Genomic DNA, 21,820 nt, shown 5'->3' on the forward strand with positions numbered 1-21,820 from the left:
AGTCAGAACAGAGTTGAATTGCCTATATACTCAAGAAATAGAGAAAAAACTAACGTTTTTAAACCAAAAATATTATGAGTCTGGAGGCAAAGCAATGAAGCTATTAGCTAGAAAGCTACGTAAGCAACAGGCCGATGAGACAATACAGAAGATACAAGACCCAATATCAAAACAGCTATTCCATAAGTCAGAAGATATTCAGATAGTGTTCGAAGAGTACTACAAAAATCTCTATACTCAAGCACAGACTATAAATTCTGACGAAATTGATTCTTTTCTCACTCCCTTAAAACTTTCTTCAGTTAGTGAGACCTGGGATGCTGAATTAACTGCAGATATAACTGAGGAGGAGTTAAATAAAGCAATATCCAGGCTTAAAACAAACAAATCACCGGGGCCAGATGGTTTCTCATCTGAGTGGTATAAAGTGTTTAAACATCAACTTATCCCCATTTTATTACCAGCATTTAATCATGTTTTACATGGAGGAGATTTGCCGCCCTCGTGGAGAGAAGCCACTATTTCTGTTATTCCAAAGGAGGGGAAAAACAAACAAGATTGTTCAACTTATAGACCAATCTCTGTCCTAAACATGGACAAGTTGTTTTTCTCAATCCTAGCTAAAAGATTAGAATTGATAATGCTGGAACTAATTAACTCTGACCAGACTGGTTTTATTAGGGGTAGGCAAACACAAGACAACATCAGAAGGACTCTCCAAATTATCAATCATATTCAAGACTCTAAATTACAAGCGATTCTCCTAAGCCTTGATGCGGAGAAGGCTTTCGACTCTGTTAATTGGCTTTTTCTTAAGGGCATTCTTGCCAAATTAAACTTCCATGAGAAATTTATTAAAGTAGTTCAAAATATATACTCATACCCCACCGCGATAATTAAAATAAATGGTAATTTATCGAAGAGCTTTGCACTTGAGAGGGGTACCAGACAGGGGTGCCCTCTTTGTCCTCTGCTCTTCGCATTGTTTATTGAACCCCTGGGGCACTGGATCAGGCAAAATTCTAAAATAAAAGGTATTAACATCAAAAATGATGAACATAAAATAGCACTATTTGCGGACGACATACTAGTTTATCTAAAGGATCCAACTGAGTCATTGATTGAGTTAATGGAAACTTTAAAAAACCTTTAGCGTTTTCTCAGGATTTAAATTAAATATTTTAAAAACTCAGGTACTGACCTTTAATTATAACCCCCCAAACAAAATGAAAAAAGATTACTCCTTAAAATGGGATCTAACATTTATTAAATACCTAGGAATAAATATCACCAAGGATATGAACAATTTAGAAATGCTTAATTATGGTCCTATTAATAAAAAAAATAAAACTTGACATTGCAAGATGGAATCTTTTACTATTTTTTAGCATGAGATCTAGATTAAATTCAGTCAAGCAAAACATACTTCCAAGATTACTCTATCTATTTCAGTCTTTGCCTGTTCCCTTGCCCAAAAAACGATTCTCAGAATGGGATAAACTGATTTCCAGATTCATATGGCAAGGCAAGAAACCAAGGGTAAAATTTAAAACCCTTCAACTGAGTAAAGATAAAGGAGGGGTTGCTCTCCCATGTTTACAAAAATATTTTTGGGCAGCACAGTTAAGAATAATAGTTTGTTGGTGCAACCCAGAATATCAAGCAAGGTGGGAGGATATAGAGATTGGTTGGTTTGACAGGATCCCTATTCAAGCTAGCATCATAGATGATCGTTTAATTAAAAATAAGAAAGAAAATCAATGGATTAAGGTAACACTTAAAAATTGGTTTGAGATTATTAAGGACTATAATCTAAAGGATTCTGTTAATGTATTGAAATGGCCATCATATGATTTTGATTTTAAACCAAATACATTAGATAAGCATTTTAAAATATGGGCTAAGAAAGGGATCACTGCTTATTGCTCAATCATGGATTAAGGACAATTATTAGATTTTAATTCTCTAAAAGAAAAATTTAGTTTGGAATCCAAAGACTTTTACAGATACCTCCAGCTCCGACAACATTTCTGACAGAAAATTAAAAAAGGGATCGATGAGGATCCAAATAAGAGTGCTCTAGTTAAAATATTCTCCTCAGCTTATAAAGCTGAACCAATGTTTAAGACTATTACAAAACTTTATAGAGCCTTGGTGGATTTACAAGGAGATTCATCCTTGTACGTTAAAGAAAGATGGGAGAAAGAAAGTGGGATTATCTTCTCAATCGAGGACTGGGAAAATATATGTAAACAACAATGGGCAACCTCCCATTCTCCATATTGGAGAGAATTCTGCTGGAGAAATACTTAGGTTTTTCCTTACCCCAAAACAGAAAAATAATTTTCAAGGCAACTCAAATTGTTGGAGACATTGTGGCTCACAGGATGCAAACCATTTTCACATATTTTGGGGATGTCCTAAAATTAGAGGTTTTTGGAAAGATATACATCTTTCCATATACATATACATATACATGTACATCTTCACATATACATATATTGGAAATGATTTTAAACATTACAATTAATTTCAGTTTTAAGGTACTTTATATGGACATGGTGTCAGTCGTTTCCTGGGAAGGGAAAAATAAATACATGTATAGAATTATTCTTGCTTCAAGTAAAAAAAGCTATTACTAGATGCTGGTACAAACCTAATTCGCCACAAATACAGGATTGGATTGATGTTGTAAAAAATGTGTTTATAATGGAGAAAATTACTTTCAGTATGAATAAACAAATAGATCTGTTTGTCGATTTTTGGTCTAGGTGGATTGAGTATATAACCCCTATTGAACCAGATGTTTTTCTGTTATAGAACCTGTGTTTTATGAATAGGTATTGTCTATACATCCCCTGTCTTCTGTAAATAGTTTTTTTTTTCTTCTATAATTGAGAGATAACCCAAAGAGATATATTGATCTGTTTTATGCCATGAAGAGCTTTTTTGATAATATATAAGCTATATCTCTTGTAAACGTGACAAAAGTCATAAACAGATGTATTGGATTGTATCTCTTTTCAATAAAAACTTAAAAAAAAAACTGCTGCTGTAACCCCTGTTTTAAAAAAACCTGGCTCAGATCCCTTACAGCTAAAATTTTATCGCCCAATTTCTAATCTTCCATTTATGACTAAGATCTTAGAAAAGATGGTTGCTGCTGAACTCAATGATTACAGTAATCCCTCGCTATATCGCGCTTCGACTTTCGCGGCTTCACTCTATTTTAAATGTAAGCACATCTAAATATATATCACGGATTTTTCACTGGTTCGCAGATTTCTGCGGACAATGGGTCTTTTAATTTATTCTACACGCTTTCCTCAGTTTGTTTGCCCTGTTGATTTCATACAAGGGACGCTATTGGCGGATAGCTTAGAAGCTACCCAATCAGAGCATGTATTACATATTAACTAAAACTCCTCAATGCTATAAGATATGCATCCCGCGCGGAGCTTGATTGTTTGCTTGCCTCTGCCTCTATCTCACCCTCTCTGGCATTCTCTGCGCCTGACGGAGGGGCTGTGAGCAGAGGTGCTGTTTGCACAGAAGCTGTTTGCCTAGTGGATACGGACGCACCTCTAAGAAATACCGCTTTATCGAGGTGCGTCCAAAAGCACACTTATTGATTTTTTGATGGTTTGCTTTAATCTTGCTCTCTCTCTCTCTCTCTCTGACGTTCTCTGCACCTGACGGAGGAGATGTGAGCAGAGGGGCTGTTTGCACAGAGGCTGTTTGCTTAGAAGATACTGACGCTCCTCTAAAAAATGCCGCGGCAAACTTAAAAGCACACATATTGATTTTTTGATTGTTTGCTTTTCTTTGCGCGCTCTCTCTCTCTCTCTCTCTCTGAAATTCTCTGCTCCTGAAGAGAAGAAGATCTATTTGCATTCTTTTAATTGTGAGAAAGAACTGTCATCTCTGTCTTGACATGGAGCACAGTTTAAACTTTTGACTAAAGGATGTTTATTTCATGTCTAGAGGGATCTAATAATGTTAACAGTGTGGGAGAGTTTATAAGGGCTTAAAATATATAAAAATAACTATACAAACATATGGTTTCTACTTTGCGGATTTTCATCTATCGCGGGGGGTTCTGGAACGCAACCCCCGCGATCGAGGAGGGATTACTGTATTAAAAATTTGCATAAACTGCTTGAGGCTTTTCAATCTGGATTCAGAGCGCTACATAGCACTGAAACTGCTTTACTTAAGGTAGCCAATGACTTACTTTTAACCGTAGATTCTGGGATGGCCGCTATTCTAGTTCTTCTTGACTTGAGCGCAGCGTTTCATACAGTTAACCATAACATTTTACTGTCCCACATTTCAGCTATTGGTATCTCTGGTGCCGATCTTTCTTGGTTCACATCATACCTCAGTGATCGCCATTATTACGTCTTCATTAGGAACTCCAAATCTGCCACTACTTCACTCACACAAGGTATCCCTCAAGGGTCAGTTCTGGGTTCAATCCTCTTTAACATCTATATACTCCCATTAGGTGAGATTATTCGTTGGTTATGGTATGAGCTTCCACTGCTATGCCGATGACACACAACTTTATGTAAGTGTTGATGGAACTGCAACATCTTCACCTGTTGCAGTGACTGGCTGCATTCGGGAAATCAATCATTGGATGACAGATAATTTTTTACAACTCAATCCTGATTCAACTGAAATCTTATTAGTTTGTATCTAATCTGTCTTCTCTACCCTTTGTGGGCTAAAAACTAACGTAGATGGGATCCTGGTTGAACCCTCAGCATCAGTCCGTAATTTGGGTGTCATCTTTGATCAGCTTCTTACTTTTCAACCACACATTAGCTCAATAGTACAGACAGTTTTTTTCATCTTCGCAACATTGTTCATCTGAATTCTTTCCTCAGTGTGAAGGATACTCATTCATTCTTTCATCACTACCCGTCTGAACTATTGCAATGCATTGTTTTATGGCCTACCGACTAAATATATCAACAGATTACAATATGTTCAGAATTCTGCTGCTCGACTACTTACACACACTAAAAAATATGCTCACATCACTCCTGTCCTGTATGATTTGCATTGGTTATCAATTTCTTCAAGAATCAAATATAAAATTATTCTTCTCACCTTTAAAGCCTTTCATGGTTTAGCCCCTCATTATCTGTCTGAGCTGCTGCTTCGTTACACTCTTGCACATGCATTAAGATCATCAGACGCTAACTTACTCATTGTACCTAAATAAAGGTTATTAACTATGGGTGGCAGAGCTTTCAGTGTGATAGCCCCTAAAATTTGGAATGCTCTTCCTCTCAGCCTTCATGAGGAAAAATCTATTATTCATTTCAACCTCCTGTTAAAAACACATCTTTTCAATGAGTATTATTAATTTTATTGTATATGATTTCTACTGCCTGTGGTGGGCTGGCGCCCTGCCTGGGGTTTGTTCCTGTCTTGCACCCTGTGTTGGCTGGGATTGGCTCCAGCAGACCCCCGTGACCCTGTGCTAGAATATAGCAGGTTGGACAAGGTCTGACTGACTGACTGATTTCTGTTAATGTGTTTATTGAACTGTAAAGTGTCCTTGAGTGTATGAATGGCACTACATAAACAAAACATTATTATTATTATTAGACTGCAACTTTCTTTTAAAGGAGTGGCTGCAGTCCCAAAATGATGATTGTCAACTCCTCAGAATTATCTGCTCATATGTCATTCATAAGAAATGGTAGGGGACCTGCTAAAACCCTCTACCAATGTTTAATGTCTGATGCTCCCTTTTCCAGCCTGGCAACTCAGGTTTAGAAGTCCAAAATAAGAATGTCAAAATATCCAAGTACAATGTCCAAAGGAACTATTATATATGAACCAGTAAACCCCCGATTCTCTAAAGAATCGCAAATCCAAGAATGGCAATCACTTTCTGTTTCCTCCGATCTTTGGAGGGATGAAAAATGATGGAGGCTGGGAGCGTCCTGGGAAAGTTTGCATTTAGTTAAATAAATATATCTGTACTAAAATTAACCAATTTATTAAAACTAAAATTGAAATATAATTGTTATATTTAAGTCCAAAATGTGTTTGAGTTGCTGCACTTATAAGTAAAAAAAAAATATCAGAGTGCAAAGGTTTAAATGAAGTACTGTAAATTGGAAACAAAAAATTCATAAAATGATAAAAATCAAAAATTTAATTATAAACAACATTTTTGGTAAAGATGGTTTCCTGTTCTTAAATTAGCTCTCCCTGGTATGGAGTAGTTAAAACCTTCACTTTAACGTCACACGAACGCCAGACTCTTGAAAAGGCAACATAAAGTTGTCCATGTCCAAATACAGGCTCAGATAGGTAAATCCCTACTTTGTCCATGGTTTGTCCTTGGGATTTGTTGATCGTCATGGTAAAAGCAGCCTTAAAGAGAAATCGGCGTTGTTTAAGTTTAAAAGGTAATTTCAGGTCAGAATTTGTAAGGTCAGTTCTGGGAATCAAAACAGTATTGCCAGTATGGGATCCCATAAGCACTTGTGCCTCAATAACATTTTCTCTCATGCTGTTCACGACCAACCTTGTTTAATATTAAGGTTTCTTAATAGTAAGACTATTGTCCCTACTTTAAGGTTAAGATTGTGTTGTGGTAATCCGGCCGGGTTAATAGTGTTTAAATATTCTAATTGGAAATTAAGATGCTCAGTTTCGTCTTCAGAACCAACACCGTCAGTAGTTAGAAAGACGTGGCTTTCCCTAGGAAGCAATCCAATCACATGGTTATTTATTTGGTCAACGTCAGTATATGCGATGGTGTGCGCGTTTGCGTTCGAGCGGCGATTGTATTGTGCATGGCTTGCTTCTGGCCTCTGATCCTGGCTTGGAGATCTACTTTACTAAACGAAGGTTGTATTGTGACCTGAAGTTTAGTTTACAGGTTGTGCTGTTTGGGCGCCACTTACTGACTCTGGGAAGCCGCTGGGTTTGACTCTTTGGTGCTGTGCGCGTGCTTCTGGCTTCTGGCATCTGTACATATATACAACCTTCGTTTAGTAATATAGATAACCAAGCAGGCTTGATTTAGTCAAAAAGGAAGAGCCTTGCTTTTCTCCAAAAGATAAGAAAAAAACAAAATCTTTCCATGTTTCCAGGTTTACTATAGTATGTTAGTGAGGAAAAATGGCCACCAAAACTCAGCTCAGCTCAGTTGGCTGTAGAATCAGACGGGCTGCTAACAGCTCTTGTTGCTTAAGTATTTTATTCTCATTGGTCACCTTGGATTTTACTACTGCATGTCTGCTCAGAAACTAAGCGGTAATAATACTGAGAGATATAGATGTTTCTCAGTCAAGTGCATGCCATTATTACATTTGAATATCATATTAAGGAAAATTAGATTTTTTGAACTACAAATCTATTATTGATTCAACCTGCTAAATTTGCCCAACTGAATGGGTAAAATAACACTTAAATGTACCATCAATTGGAAATCAATAGATACACAAGCACACCAGTTCTCTAATGAAAATAACATTACAATATATAATTTTCATTTTCTAATCTATTATTATTTACTAATCACACACTTGAAATCAGCCATGTGTTAGCTTTAAAGTTTTAGCATCACTTTGAAGCTGTTCATTAAAAATATTTTCCACGTTTTTTACCTAGCAGATGGTGTTGATGTTAGATTGTATGACATCAGTGCTAAATAGAGAGAATGAGTCATACTTAGTAAAAAAAAAAAACAAGGGCCATCCCATAATGAACAGATAAAGCTGGATTGTTTTAAAAACTAATTGAATCTACATAATCAGGGACAATAGCATATGTAAGTAAAATATCTTTACAGAGTGTACTGCAGATCAACAAAATTGCTGCTAATGAATAACAAACTGGCAATAAGATAAATAACTGCTTTTTTTAGTCTGAAATGTATTCCATTTCTTTTTAGGAGTGAAAAAGGCAGCAATTAAAGTGCATGTTTTCATAAAGAGGTCTTATCTGTGCAATGGTAAACAAACATGTACAGTACTAGTGAAATTTAAGAAAGGTGCAAACATTGGTAAAAATCAGAATTTTGTAAATAATTAGCAAAAACATATTTTTAAATCCCATTTAGTACATATTTATATGTTAAATAAACATTCTATATTTACCTCAGACAGTAAAATCTGAGAAATGAGAGCACAAAATAACTACTTTTAAGAATTTGTGTGCTAAGGCACTGAGAAGAGAATAGATGGGAAAGTCTTTGAAATATTCAGTCACAGCAATTGCTGCAAATGCCCAAAGGCACCATGAACAGCCTCATCAGCAGATTTAACAGAGATAAGCCACACTAAAGCATGTTGGTTGGATATGCAAGTAAGAATTTTACTGTACTCATGACACCACTACTGCTACTTTGACTACCATGACCATATTACCCAAAACAGCATATAGGTATATATAGGTATGTTGCTTTGAATTTTAATAGTAAGAAACATAAAAGAAAGCATGACCAGGACATATACAAATAGGTCATATGAAATGATAACATATATTAGTAAATGTAATATATAAAAATGAGGAATATAGAAAGAGGCAAGGTAAAGTAATACTGAATATTGTTTTCATTATACAAACAGGAATACAAATGACATTTAGAAAAACCTCAAAATTGCATGCAGTCTGGTATTTAATTAATTTTCTAAATAAAACAAAATATATTGACATTGACAGGACTGTGATTAATAATTAAACACCATTCTTGTACTTGCGACACCCCGTGTAGTGGGAATTAGGATCACCAGCCTACACTCTAGATGTCTAGTATGTGAGACCGAGCGTGACCAGGATGATGGTGTTAAGACAGGGAGACACGGACACAAAAAGGGTTGGTTTTTTGAAAAATAAAGTGAGGTTTTATTTACAGGTGCACTTAAAGAAAAAAAAATGTATATATCGAAACACAGTCCAATACTGCAAAGGACACACAAAAACAGTAATTAAATGGAGCCCAAAAATGACTATATACAGTAATTACAGTGCTGCCTGGAAGTCCCAAATGAAAAAGTAAAATACACACAAACTAGTGAAAACCATATATACACGAACCAAAATGAAGCTGTCTTCCTCCATAGTGCTTCAAGTCAGGAAGCTGCTCCTTCAAACAGTGTATTCAGGATTCACCAAAACAAAAATATTCAAAATACAGAAAAAGTGTATATACAAAAATAAACAGTGCACCAATAACCACAACCCAATAAACACCTCCACCAAAGTTAATCTAGAGATATTTATATATATATATATACAGCATATATATATATATATATATATATATATATATATATATATATATATATATATATATTGTCACACGTGCAAATAGGAGGACGTTGTGTGGACCAAGTAATGGTAATTCCACACCAGGCCAGGGGAGGGCGGGGTGCATTAAACCTTCTCTTGCTATCTTTGTAAACCAGCCGCGGGAAAATCTATCTGAATCAGGAACGTCACTTCCAGTTCCGGCGCCCAGGAGAACATCACTTCCAGTTCCGGTGCCCAGGAAAACGTCACTTCCAGTTCCGGCGCCCAGGAAAACGTCACTTCCAGTTCCGGCGCCCACGAAAACATCACTTCCAGTTCCGGTGGCCAGAAGATTGTCACTTCCGGTCCCGGCTCCCCGACTGATGTCAGAGAAACATCACTTCCGGTCAACCTACATCACTTCCAGTTAACATAGTCACTTCCTGTTTGACCATTTAAAACCTCCATCTTTTCAAACCTTGATCAGTTCTGTTTTGGACTCCGTACTGGCAACATCATTGCATGAACTTAAAAGAATCCTTTGCAGCTAGGAATATTATATGGGTGTAAAAAAGGATGTTTACAATAAGCAAAGCTCAAGCTGTAATGCTTGGTAATTCAAAATGCTGTTTTACCAAGTATATTACTCTTAGAAGATCTAGTCAGAAAGAACCCCCTCTAGAGGCCAAGATTCCCTTTTGTATTTGGCGCCCCTGCATTTGCATTTGTCTTTATTATTTTGGAGGTGTCCCTGTGACCCAGACAACGGGCGGTGGTAGGGCACCGTTTATATCGCGACATATTGAATAAAAAAACAGTCAGCATTTGGAAGACTTCGCGAGTCGCGACAGTGTGGAAATGAAATGAAGCAGCGGTCAAAGTCTGGGTGAGAGTGTATTTAAAGAAGCTTTCACGCCGCATATAAGTTCGCCTAGACAGTTAGCACTCATGAAGGAGTGCAGGTTATCAGCCTGCTTGAAACAATAGGGCGACTAAGGGCTGATTTATTCTTCTCGCTCAGTACGCGTACGCGTCCGCATCATGGCTGCCACGCGTTCCAAGCGTTCATTTCACGCGTCCTCTGAGCAGGTCCTCAGAAATTAGCGCAACGTGTGCGCAAGTTGCAGTACTAGCAAAAAGTCGGGGGGGCGCAGTGTGCAAAAAGTTGACGTCAGTGTCTCTGTTTACTATCTACATGTGACAGATAGCCTCTATACAGATCCTACGGGATGAATGCTTCAATGTAGTGAAGCAAAATGCCGACATACAGATGCATTCGTGGTGCTTTTATATTTAAGCATTACATATTTCCGATCGTAATGACACGATACATTTTAAAAGTCTCACATACCATCTTTTGTGCCTTCTTTTTTTTTTTATTTTTGCAACTTAACAACAGCAACATAATATATAGCGCTGTATTTGAGCCACTGAGAAAAAAATAAAGGACACGGTGAAAACGTGTATTTTGTGATTAAAGTGGAAATTTAGGCTTTAATCTCGAAATGTCCACTTTAACCTCATAGTTTACTTTATCATTAATGCAGACCATCGTAAACATCATCCCAGTTTTTAATCGCTACGAGCTTCTTGAACTTGACAGCAGCGGCAAGCAGCAATAGATCACCACACAGAACAAATTAAATGTATGATATTCCAACTCTCTGCACATTTAGAATCTTTAGATTTGTACTTGATACCACTTTCATGATGAAATGCATTAAAGTGTGTATGTTCCACTTTACATATAATTTCGTTTAAATAATGAACACTGTTAATAATTACACACATGGGGGGAATAATTACACACATGGGGGTGACGCGGTGGCGGAGCGATAGCACTGTTGTCTCGCAGGGAGTTATGTTGCTGGTATTTCCTGCTTGTATTCCACACTGTGCTCTGGTTTCCTTCCAAAGATATGCAGATTTGGGGATTTGGTGCTGCTAAAATGACGCTAGTGTATGCGAGTGCTTGTATCCACCTTGCGATGAGCTGAGGCCTCATCCAGGGATTGTTTCTCACTCATGCCCAATGCTTGCTGGAATGGACACATCCCTGGATTGATGGATATAATCAATAAACATAATTTTCAGAGATATTGCGGTAAGGTGTCATCAGAATTTAATGAGTGGTCTAGGTAATTCACAACACAGAGAAGCCAAACATGTTCTCACCATGATAATATCTCGCACTGCCACCTGGTGGATTCCTCCAGATTTACGTAAAGTACGCGCGCAAGTATGAACACTACAACGCTTGCGTAGCAGGAGCGTCCGCTGCAGCATATGTCGCGTCGCGTGAAGTATAACTCCGGCCTAAGGCCGGAGTTAGGGCTCGTTTATACTTCACGCTCAGAAAGCGTACGTGCCCACATCATGGCTGCCACGCATCCTCTGAGCAGGTCCTTAGAAATTAACGCGACGCGTTCGTGAGCTGCAGTACCAGCAAAAAAGTCAGAACGTGACATCAGTCTCCGTTTACTATCTACATGTGACAGAAAGCTGTTTTGAGGATCCTACTGGGATCAATGTGCGCACTTTGATGTTTAATGAATGGTTTGATGTGGTGATGCAAAATGGCGACATACAGATATTTGTGATGATTTTATAATAAGCGTCCCATATTCACGATCGTAATGACAGGATACGTTTTAAAAGTCTTACATACCATCTTTTGTGTCGTCTTTTTTTTTTGCAACTTCACAACAGCAACATAATGCACAACGCTGTATTTGAGCCACAGAGAAAAAAAATTAAGGACACGGTGAAAACATGTATTTTGTGATTTAATGTGGAAATTTCGGCTTTAATCTTGAAATGTCCACTTTAACCTTAGTTTACTTTATCATTAAAGCAGGCCGTTGTGAACGTCATCCCAGTTTTTAATCGCTACAAGCTTCTTGGACCTGACAGCTGTGGCAAGCAGCAATAGATCACCACACAGAACACGTCACATTTCTGATATTCCAACTCACTGCACATTTAGAATCCTTATATTTACAATTGATATCAATTTCATGATGAAATGCATTAAAGTGTGTATGTTACATTTTACAGATAAATCGCTAATTTCATTTAAATAATGAATACTGTTAATAATTATACACATGGGGATGACACGGGGGCGGAGCGGTAGCACTGCTGTCTCACAGGAAGTCACGACTCTGGTATTCCCGAATGGGTTTCCACACTGTGCTCCAGTTTCCTTCCAAACATTTGGGGATTTGGTGCTGCTAAAATGCCGCTAGTGTGTATGTGAGTGCTTGTATTCACCTTGCGATGAGCTGAGGCCTCATCCAGGGATTGTTTCTCACTCGTGTCCAATGCTTGCTGGAATGGACACATCCCTGGATTGATGGGTTTAATCATTAAACATCTTTTTCAGAGATATTGCAGTAAGGTGTCATCAGAATTTAATTGGTGTTCTAGGCAGTTCACAAAATAGTGAAGCCGAGCCTGTTCTCACCGTGATGATATCTCGCACTGCCACCTGCTGGATTCCTCCAGATTTACGTAAAGTACGTGCGCAAGTATAAACAGTACAATGCTTGCGTAGCAGGAGCATCCGCTTCAGCATGTGTCGCGTTGCGTGAAGTATAAACCCAGCCTTATACTTCACATGATGCGACGCATGCTGCAGCGGACGCTCCTGCTACGCAAGTGTTGTAGTGTTTATACTTACGCACGTACTTTACGTAAATCTGGAGGAATCCAGCAGGTGGCAGTGCGAGATATCATCACGGTATTAACAGTATTCATTATTTAAAAAAAATTATATGTAAAATGTAACATACACACTTTAATGCATTTAATCATGAAAGTGATATGAAGTATACATTTAATTTGTTCTATGTGGTGATCTATTGCTGCTTGCCGCTGCTGTCAAATCCAAGAAGCTTGTAGCGATTAAAAACGGATGACTTTTACAATGGTCTGCTTTAATGATAAAGTAAACTACGAGGTTAACGTGGACATTTCGAGATTAAAGCCGAAATTTCCACTTTAATCACAAAATACACGTTTTCTCCATGTCCTTTATTTTTTTCTCAGTGGCTCAAATACAGCATTATACATTATGTTGCTGTTGTGAAGTTGCAAAAAAAAAGACGTCACAAAAGGTGGTATGTGAGACTTTTAAAACGTATCGTGTCATTATAATCGGGTATATGCGACACTTAAATATAAAAGCACCACAAATGCATTTGTATGTCGGCATTTTGCTTCACCACATCGAACCATTCATCAAACAGCGAACCACGCACATTGCGATCCCCGTAGGATCTGCATAGAGGCTTTCTGTCACATGTAGATAGTAAACGGAGACTCTGATGTCACGTTCCGACTTTTGGCACACAGCACCCCCCGACTTTTTGCTGGTACTGCAACTTGCGCACACGTTGTGTTCATTTCTGAGGACCTGCTCAGAGGACGCATGAAATGAACGCTGGGAATGCATGGCAGCCATGATGCGGGCGCATACGCATCCTGAGTGTGAAGTATAAACCCGGCCCTTAGAGCCTCCTTTGGAGCAGTTTGCATTTATGAGGCTGAATGCTGTTGACGCTCAATTTAATGCGAGGCCGGAGGAAGTGATAGGAACGAAAGAATTGCAGCGCTTCCCGAGTGTGTTGGCGTGGACCGAATTTAAACAGCGCTTCCTTTATTTAGCAAATACGTATGGATGGACGGAGGATTATGGAGCAGGGCAGTTGTTGGCACACGTAGATGGAGAGGCAATAAACGTGTTAGCTGAAGGATTGCGCGAAGGGCGCCGTGGCTACACAGAACTGTTATGCTGCATGGACAACATGTGGCTGAGGGCGGATAGGGAGGCGGTGCATGTGAGTGATGAAATAAAGACACAATGGATGGGTGGGACTATATTAAAGATTGGTAGATTTCATGGAACTGGGTCTTGGGAAGCATACAACACCCATTTTCGCATGATTGCCAGGGCAAATGGCTGGAGTTTGGAGGACCAAGATGTGCAACTGGCTACAGCATTAGATGGTGATACATTGGTGGTTCTGACGGATGTGCCAGAAGATGAGCTGTTAAATGCCCATGCTTTGGAAAATGCATTGGAGCGATGATTTGGCCATGTAGAAGCTGTGAGTACAATAAGACAACAGCTGGAGCAGAGGGTTTGCAGGACAACTGAGGCCCTGGGGGCATTTGCAGCAGATGTACAGTCTCTGGTGCGACGGGGTTATCCCCATTTTGACAGATTAGTGCAGGGAGAGTTGGCTAAGGAGGCATTTCTGCGGGGTTTGCGCCCACCATATTTCTGACAGCAGGTCCGTTTCGCTAAGCCTGAGACCTTGGAACAAGCTTTGTCTGCAGCCCCGGAGGCAGAACAAATACATTAAAGAGGGCTGCAGCCAAGCACCTCTTGCATCAGCAGGGTCGACCAAGGTGAGGAGACCAGAAACTATCCACCAAACTAAGGCCATAGATGTAGAACAAGAGTATGAGGCGGTGGCTCCAGTGACTACTGTACAGAAATTCAGGAATCCTTCACGCCTAATGCGCCCACCCTGCTGCTCGTACTGTGGACAACATGGACACTTGCAGGTGACTGCCCCAGTAGGGCTAAACAAGAGGATTCCCAAGTAAGCATTGTGCCGGAAAACGACATGGGACCAGTGTAGGAGAGACAACGCTGGCCCCAAGAACAGTCCCTGTTGGTTAGTTGGGTGAGGGAGATTACTGTCATCTTTCAGTTTGGATTGGCGGCCATGTATGCAAGGCACTGGTGGATACAGGGTCAACTGCATCTATTATCCATCCTGACATGTTGGATGTGGCGGTCCTATGTACAGCCAATTCTACTAAGTTGATGACAGCTACAGGTGAGATGACTCCCATGTTAGGCAGAGCACAAGTTTACATTTGTATTGCTGAGAAGCAGTGGGTGCAAGATGTCTGGGTGGCTCATACCAACAACTCCTGCATCTTAGGACTTGATTTCTTACAAACAGCTGGAGTGCAAATAGATCTTCAAATGGGGAATCTGTATCTTCAAGGCATTGGGACACTCCCCTTGTTAGGGTACCAACAAGGCGGAAGGTAACCACCAGTGGTGGCTCCCCAGGAAGAATATGTGCCTATTCCCACTAACATCACTCAACCCGTACCAGCAATGAAAGTTGTCCGCACTGTTTGGAATGCCAACAGGAAAGGGTTAACACACAAGCAACAGTGCCAGCTCTGGCAGTTGTTACATGACTTTAGGGACCATTTTGCTACCTCTGCAGATGATGTTGGCCAGACTCCTCTTGTGCAGCATGACATCAATACTAGGAGTGCTTCCCCTATCAAACAGTGCTCCCACACAGATTGCTTATTGGTTGGAGGAGCTTCAGACTTACCACTTTCAAGTAGAGCATCGACCTGGAGAGCAACACAAAAATGCAGATGCTCTGTCTCAACGACCCTGCGCAAATCAGGGGTGTGCCTATTTTGAGAAAAGGGAGTGTCAAGATCAAAGCAGTGAGGATCCTGATATGGTTCAGTGCCAAGCTCTTTTCAGGGCCAGGTTGTGCCCAAGAATGGCGAGTCAGTCAGGAATGTGACCCTGAAGTCAAGAAGGTTCTCCACTGGAAAGAGGAACAGTATATATATATATATATATATATATATATATATATATATATATATATATATATATATATATATATATATATATTGTGTAATGACCCGGCAGTCAGCGCTGGCATGGTGCATTGTGGGTAATTCTGTAACGTTCACTGTTTGCGCTGGGCAAGCAAGGCAGTCGATTTCCTTTTGTATTGGGAATGTATATGTGTATTGTATTGCAGTTGCTTGGGGGGTTTGGGACATTTGTAGCCCAAGTATAATAAGTGTAACAGTTACCATCAATGAGAAAGATGTCTTCAGAAATGACCTTGGCAATGGCCTTGCAATATGTTGAGCTTTGTTTCTGACTATCTGCTCTAATAAAGAGATACAAAAGGACAGAGCTGTGTGTTGCTAGATTTCATCTATGCAATTATTACGGAGACACTCGGAGTCGTGCGGTGTATGGGACACGAGTGCTCGCCTACTTAATGAGCTGGGTACAGCTGCGTGCATGACGCTGGCATTCCGCTAGCCGATAGCTTGGGGGAAGTGCACGGCAGAGTTCGGCTCCGAAAACTTCAATACTCAACCAAGGGTTGCTACAATATGTATATATACATACAAGAAAAAAAAGGATATTTACAATAAGCAAAGCACAAGCCGTAATGCTTGGTAATTAAAAACGCTGTTCTATCGAGTACCTTTCTCTAAGAAGATCTACTCAGAAAGAACCCCCTCTAGAGGCCATGATTCCCTTTTGTATTCGGTGCCCCTGCACTGACCAATTAAACTGCTGTACGTCATCCCTCCCGGGGTACGCAATGACGTGAATGCGTCTGCGAAAAGTGGCGTCTCCTGCGCTGCACAAGTCCTATAAAGGTTCAAGCAGCCGGCACGCGTGTGCTTAGCTGTTCCGGCTTTTGAAACGCGAACTATGCTTCTTCCAAAAGTGAAAGTAAGCATTTTTCAATTTTTCCTCCTTCCCTAAGCTACAGCTCAGACAACTACAAACACGGGATCCCTTTTCTAAACCGCGGTAAACTAATATTAAGGAGCTTCGCACTTTCTTTTGCACTTATAGGGTTATGATGCGCGTGGTATCACGCGCAGGAGTGGAGGACCGACAATGCCATCCCGGCCGGTCAATGGCAAGGTTGTCTCGCCAGTCTACATGGGACCCACCACAACACTCCCCAAATGGTGCTAATATGGTCAGCGAAGACGTCTCTCTACACTATATAAAAGAAAAAGGCAAGTTTCCTTTCTTTATACCTTTTTTTTCCTTTTATCCCAAACCAAAATCTCCCACTTAACACTGCAGAGGACACTAAACAATTTTTCATCTAATTACTGGTAATGCCAGTAAGGCACATTACCACAGTACTGTGACATATACTGTGTAGAGGATAGGACTTTAATAAAACTGCTTACTTGTTAAGAACCACTATGAGTGCAACTACTATGTATTTAAAATGTGTAATATTACAGCTTATCTGATAAGGATACGTTGATATGTAACACACCTTAAAGAAATTACCATATTCTGTAAAAGAGGAAACTGACAAAGATAAAGAGTTGGGGCACCACCCTGGTGACCCCATACAATTGAAGGTTTTGAAAAATCAAGTCACACAACAATTGTGGATACATCTGTTCAAACAGGAGTTCCAGATTGAAATGAGCGTGTGTAATCTATTGGTTTACGTGTGAACACTATTGATTTATGAATATTTACTATCGGTTTGCATGCATACGTAATTGGTTTGTGTGTGAACAATACTGGGGGTATTGCACAAAACCAAGATAAGGAATTAAGCTGGGATTTTCTGCTTATCCGGGCTGAATTTAGCCCTGACTCGGTTGCATGAAGGGAGGCTAAATTAATCTACATTAAGTTACTATGGAGATTTACACTTTGCAGCTAGCCTGCTCCAGAGCAGGCTAACAACCAGGCTAAGATTAATCTTAGTGATTTATCGGCTAGTTCCTCCCTAAATCCTACTAGATATTAATGTGTTTTAGTCATTTCATGGTCCTGCATTAAAAACTAGATATACTGTCATTCATCTATTTATGCGTACTGTCATTTTAGTTATTATTGAAAACTGCTGTTCATTTCACTGTCAGAGGTTTGATGAATATATATATTATTCGAGATTTAAAGAGATTTAAAACACCCAGTGAGGAAAGCACATTTTCCTGAGCAATTATTACTTTGCTGTCCACAATGAATGCCAACACAGTGCAAAAGAACTATACTATACAATATGAGAAATAGAATATAGACTATGTATATCTATATATGCAAGTATACAGTAGAAATGTATTGTTGAATGATAAAAATATCAATATATTATATTTTATTGCAGTTGATGAGATAATAAGAAATGGCTCCTCAATTTGCAAATGTGGTTTCAATTAAGTCCGTAACGAGGTCAATACGTAGTATATATAGACTAAAGATTTGTGTGTTTCCTATCCACAATGGCTTGCCCTTTGTTGAATGATGTAGTTGATGAGGAAGTTTTAATACTCAGACGAGCATTCAGGCATGAAAGAGTCTTCGAGATAGGGCAGACCCATTGGCCTTTTCAGACGAATATCTGACTGAGAGGTACAGATTCTCAAGTGATGGCATCAGATATTTGTGTAGGCTGCTGGGTCCAAACATACAGCACAGGACCGCACGGAGCCATGCTCTCACTGTCCCACAGATGGTCTGCATAGCACTGCGATTCTTTGCAAGTGGCATGTTTCTGTATTCTGTCGGTGATGCAGAAAACCTCAATAAAGCCACTATTTGCCGCACAATAAGAAAAGTAAGTCTGGCATTGAAATCTCTTGTGCACATATTTATCACCTTCTCTGGCCACAGAAGATTCATCCACATCAAGGAGGAGTTCTACAAGATTGCAGGTAACATGAATAATAACAGATTACTACAAAATGTTACATTAGCACAGTCACAGTATGACAGTCATTGTTTTGTGTTATAGCTTTTCCTAATGTAATTGGTACAGTGGATTGCACCCATATTCGTATCCAACGCCCTCAGGGGCACATGAGAGATTATGTGAACAGGAAATCCTTCCACAGTGTCAATGTTCAGGTAAGAATAAGTAATGGTTACTGTCAGCTACATAATTATTCTGTGCATTAAATTACCTTAATAGGCTATATATTGTTACAGATGATCTGTGATGCTGACTGCCTTATCACAAATTTAGAGGCAAAGTGGCCTGGCTCAGTCCACGACTCCAGAATCTTTCGGCCAGTAGAATTTACCAGAGACTCTCTCTAGGTAAACCACCCCATTTTTAAGCACCTTGAACAGCAAGAGTACAGTACTTGTAAGAATTATTTTTTGTATTCACAGGTGAGTTCTCTGGTGTGCTGCTGGGGACAAAGGTTATGCCTGTGAGACATTTCTGATGACTCCCTTACAGACCCCCAAACCCCAGCACAGCAAGCTTACAACCATGCCCATGCCAAAACCAGGGCTCGAATTGAAATGACCTTCGGCCTCCTGAAATCCCGATTTCAGTGCCTGCACCACCTGAGGGTCTTCCCAGACAGAGCATGCGGCGTGACTGTTGCCTGCACAGTGCTGCACAATATTGCCAGCCTAAGAAAAGAAAGGGCTCCCAGAGTTGCTTTGGATGTTGATTGGGACAATGCTGCCATATTCCCAGATAACAGAAATGGTAGACTTGTTAGAGAACAATACATTGCAAATTATTTCAGTTAATTTAGTTTTGATTTAGCCCATCCCTTAATAAAGGATAATGTAGGCTATATAACTTTTTCATGTGTACATGCATTTTATTTGGCATCAGTAGCACACACTGTGGTTATCTTCCCAAATTCTAGTTCCACTTCACTGGATCGATCACTATAAAGTGTACCTGACAGTCATAAAAATTGTAGAAGACCACAATGGTTTTGGAATATTTTTCTTTTATTATTTTGCTGTTATCACTTGTCAGCTTGGAGCTGTGGACAGAACAAATTATGATGATTAATACATTGGGTTACAGTCATGGTTACAGTATGAACTGAAGTCACTTACTTCTGTTTGTAGTTTCTGGATTTCCAGTTCTAGTTTCCTCAGTGTCTTGCGTTTAATTTGCATGTCAAGGTCCATGTCCTGCAGCTTTCTTTTGTTCACATCAATCTTGACTTCTGAAAGCTCGATCTGTCTCTTAAGATGTGTTGTGTAGAGATGTCTGACAGTTTGTGAATTCTGTGAACACCTTTTGTTAGCATAGCACAATTTTTGCATAATGTAAATTTACTTTAGGCAATACTCACTATGTTACCAGGCTGCTTATCAGACTGCCCAATGTCAGGATCCTTTAACAAATGATATTTTCTATTAGTACCACTTCCTGACTTCTTATCTATTATAAACTTAAAAATGTGTCCATTTCCACAAAATTGACATGATACCTCGAGCCTTCTAGAGTCCAACGACACGGTCTCATCATCGGCAGAAGTGCACTCCACTGCTGTAGATGTGGCTTCCCTCTGCCATATTCATTACTGGTATTGATATTTTGACAGAACACGCAAAGCCAATGATTTAATAAAGAATACTCACCGGCAAATCATAGTCTGGGGGATCCAAAAGTGTAAGAGTGTTCCCAGCCACTGCAAGGTAAAGCAAAGTCACACAGTCCACATAACAAAATATAAATGGATTTTAATATTTTCCATGCGCAGTAGTATGGCAATAATGTACATTGTATGAAGAGGCCAGTATCCCTTGCTGGGCCAGAGTCAGTGGCTGTCCCTCCCTGGATCCCTTCAATCACTGGCTTCCCTTTATTTAAGTCCAGGGCCAGCTCCTCTGCTGGGGTGAAGTCTTGGGTTGGGGGCCACCCCGTACCAGTAATATGACTTTTCTTTTTATGGCTAAAACAGCACAGATAATAAAATGTCAGCAAACATGTCACCTATGTTCTCAGCAAACAAGTCACTTACCAGCCTGCAAAATATTCTTGTATTTAATCTTGACTTGCTGCCAAGTCCTTTTTTGGCCAGACATGTTTGTTCTTTAAGAGGAATAGAAAGATACAAATGATAAAATAGATTAGATGGATAAAAATAGAGCAAATTATCTGATTATAGATTACATCAAATTAATTAGAAACAAAACCTACATACAAATAGATAAGAGTAAAAGGATTAAACACATTAGAGACATAAAATAAACTAAATATATCAAATAGATGCATATAGTGGGTAAGTGTTTGCAATTATTCTTCATGTTAAATGCATGTCCACTGGACACATTTAAGGCAAAGTATACAATTATTTTTGAAAATGACAAGTAACTCCTTGAATTGTAATTATGAGGGTTTCAGTGGAGCACTGGTTATTTGGACTACTTACGCATTCAATCGGTCCGCTATTGTTTGCCAGGCATTCTCTCTTTGCTTTATTACAGCAGCTGTATTGCCTTTTTTACATATTATATGTTTCACTTCTTCATACGTTTCCATAAGAAGCTGTTGCTCATTAGGCGAAAAGTATGCCGCACGGGTTTTGTCCATTTTTGCATCGGTGATTCTGTGATCGATTTCGTGATCTTTTTAAGAATACCATGAACGCGCATTTATCCAAACTATATACACCTGGCTTAACATATCCGCGCGTTCTCATCCTGGCTCAGCAAACGTGCAACGGATTAAGCCAGGATGCACTGATTAAACTAGGTCAAGCGCGACTGTTCTGTTATCCTGGCTTTCTTAATTCTACTTTTGTGCAATACCCCTCAGGTTTCATTCATATGAACTATATTGGTTCGTGTGATTGGCTATTGGAGAGTCACGTGTGCTTTGCAAACGCTAGAGTCTGTTGAGAGTTGTTGGTTTGTTCTGTGGTGTGAGATTTAAATTAAAAAAAATACATTTTGCTCTTAAAAACTTGGGTTTTGGTTGCCACTAAGGAACCGTGTGGAATTTTAAAG

Source organism: Polypterus senegalus, chromosome 4, assembly GCF_016835505.1.
Source record: "Polypterus senegalus isolate Bchr_013 chromosome 4, ASM1683550v1, whole genome shotgun sequence".
Taxonomy (NCBI): Eukaryota; Metazoa; Chordata; class Cladistia; order Polypteriformes; family Polypteridae; genus Polypterus; species Polypterus senegalus.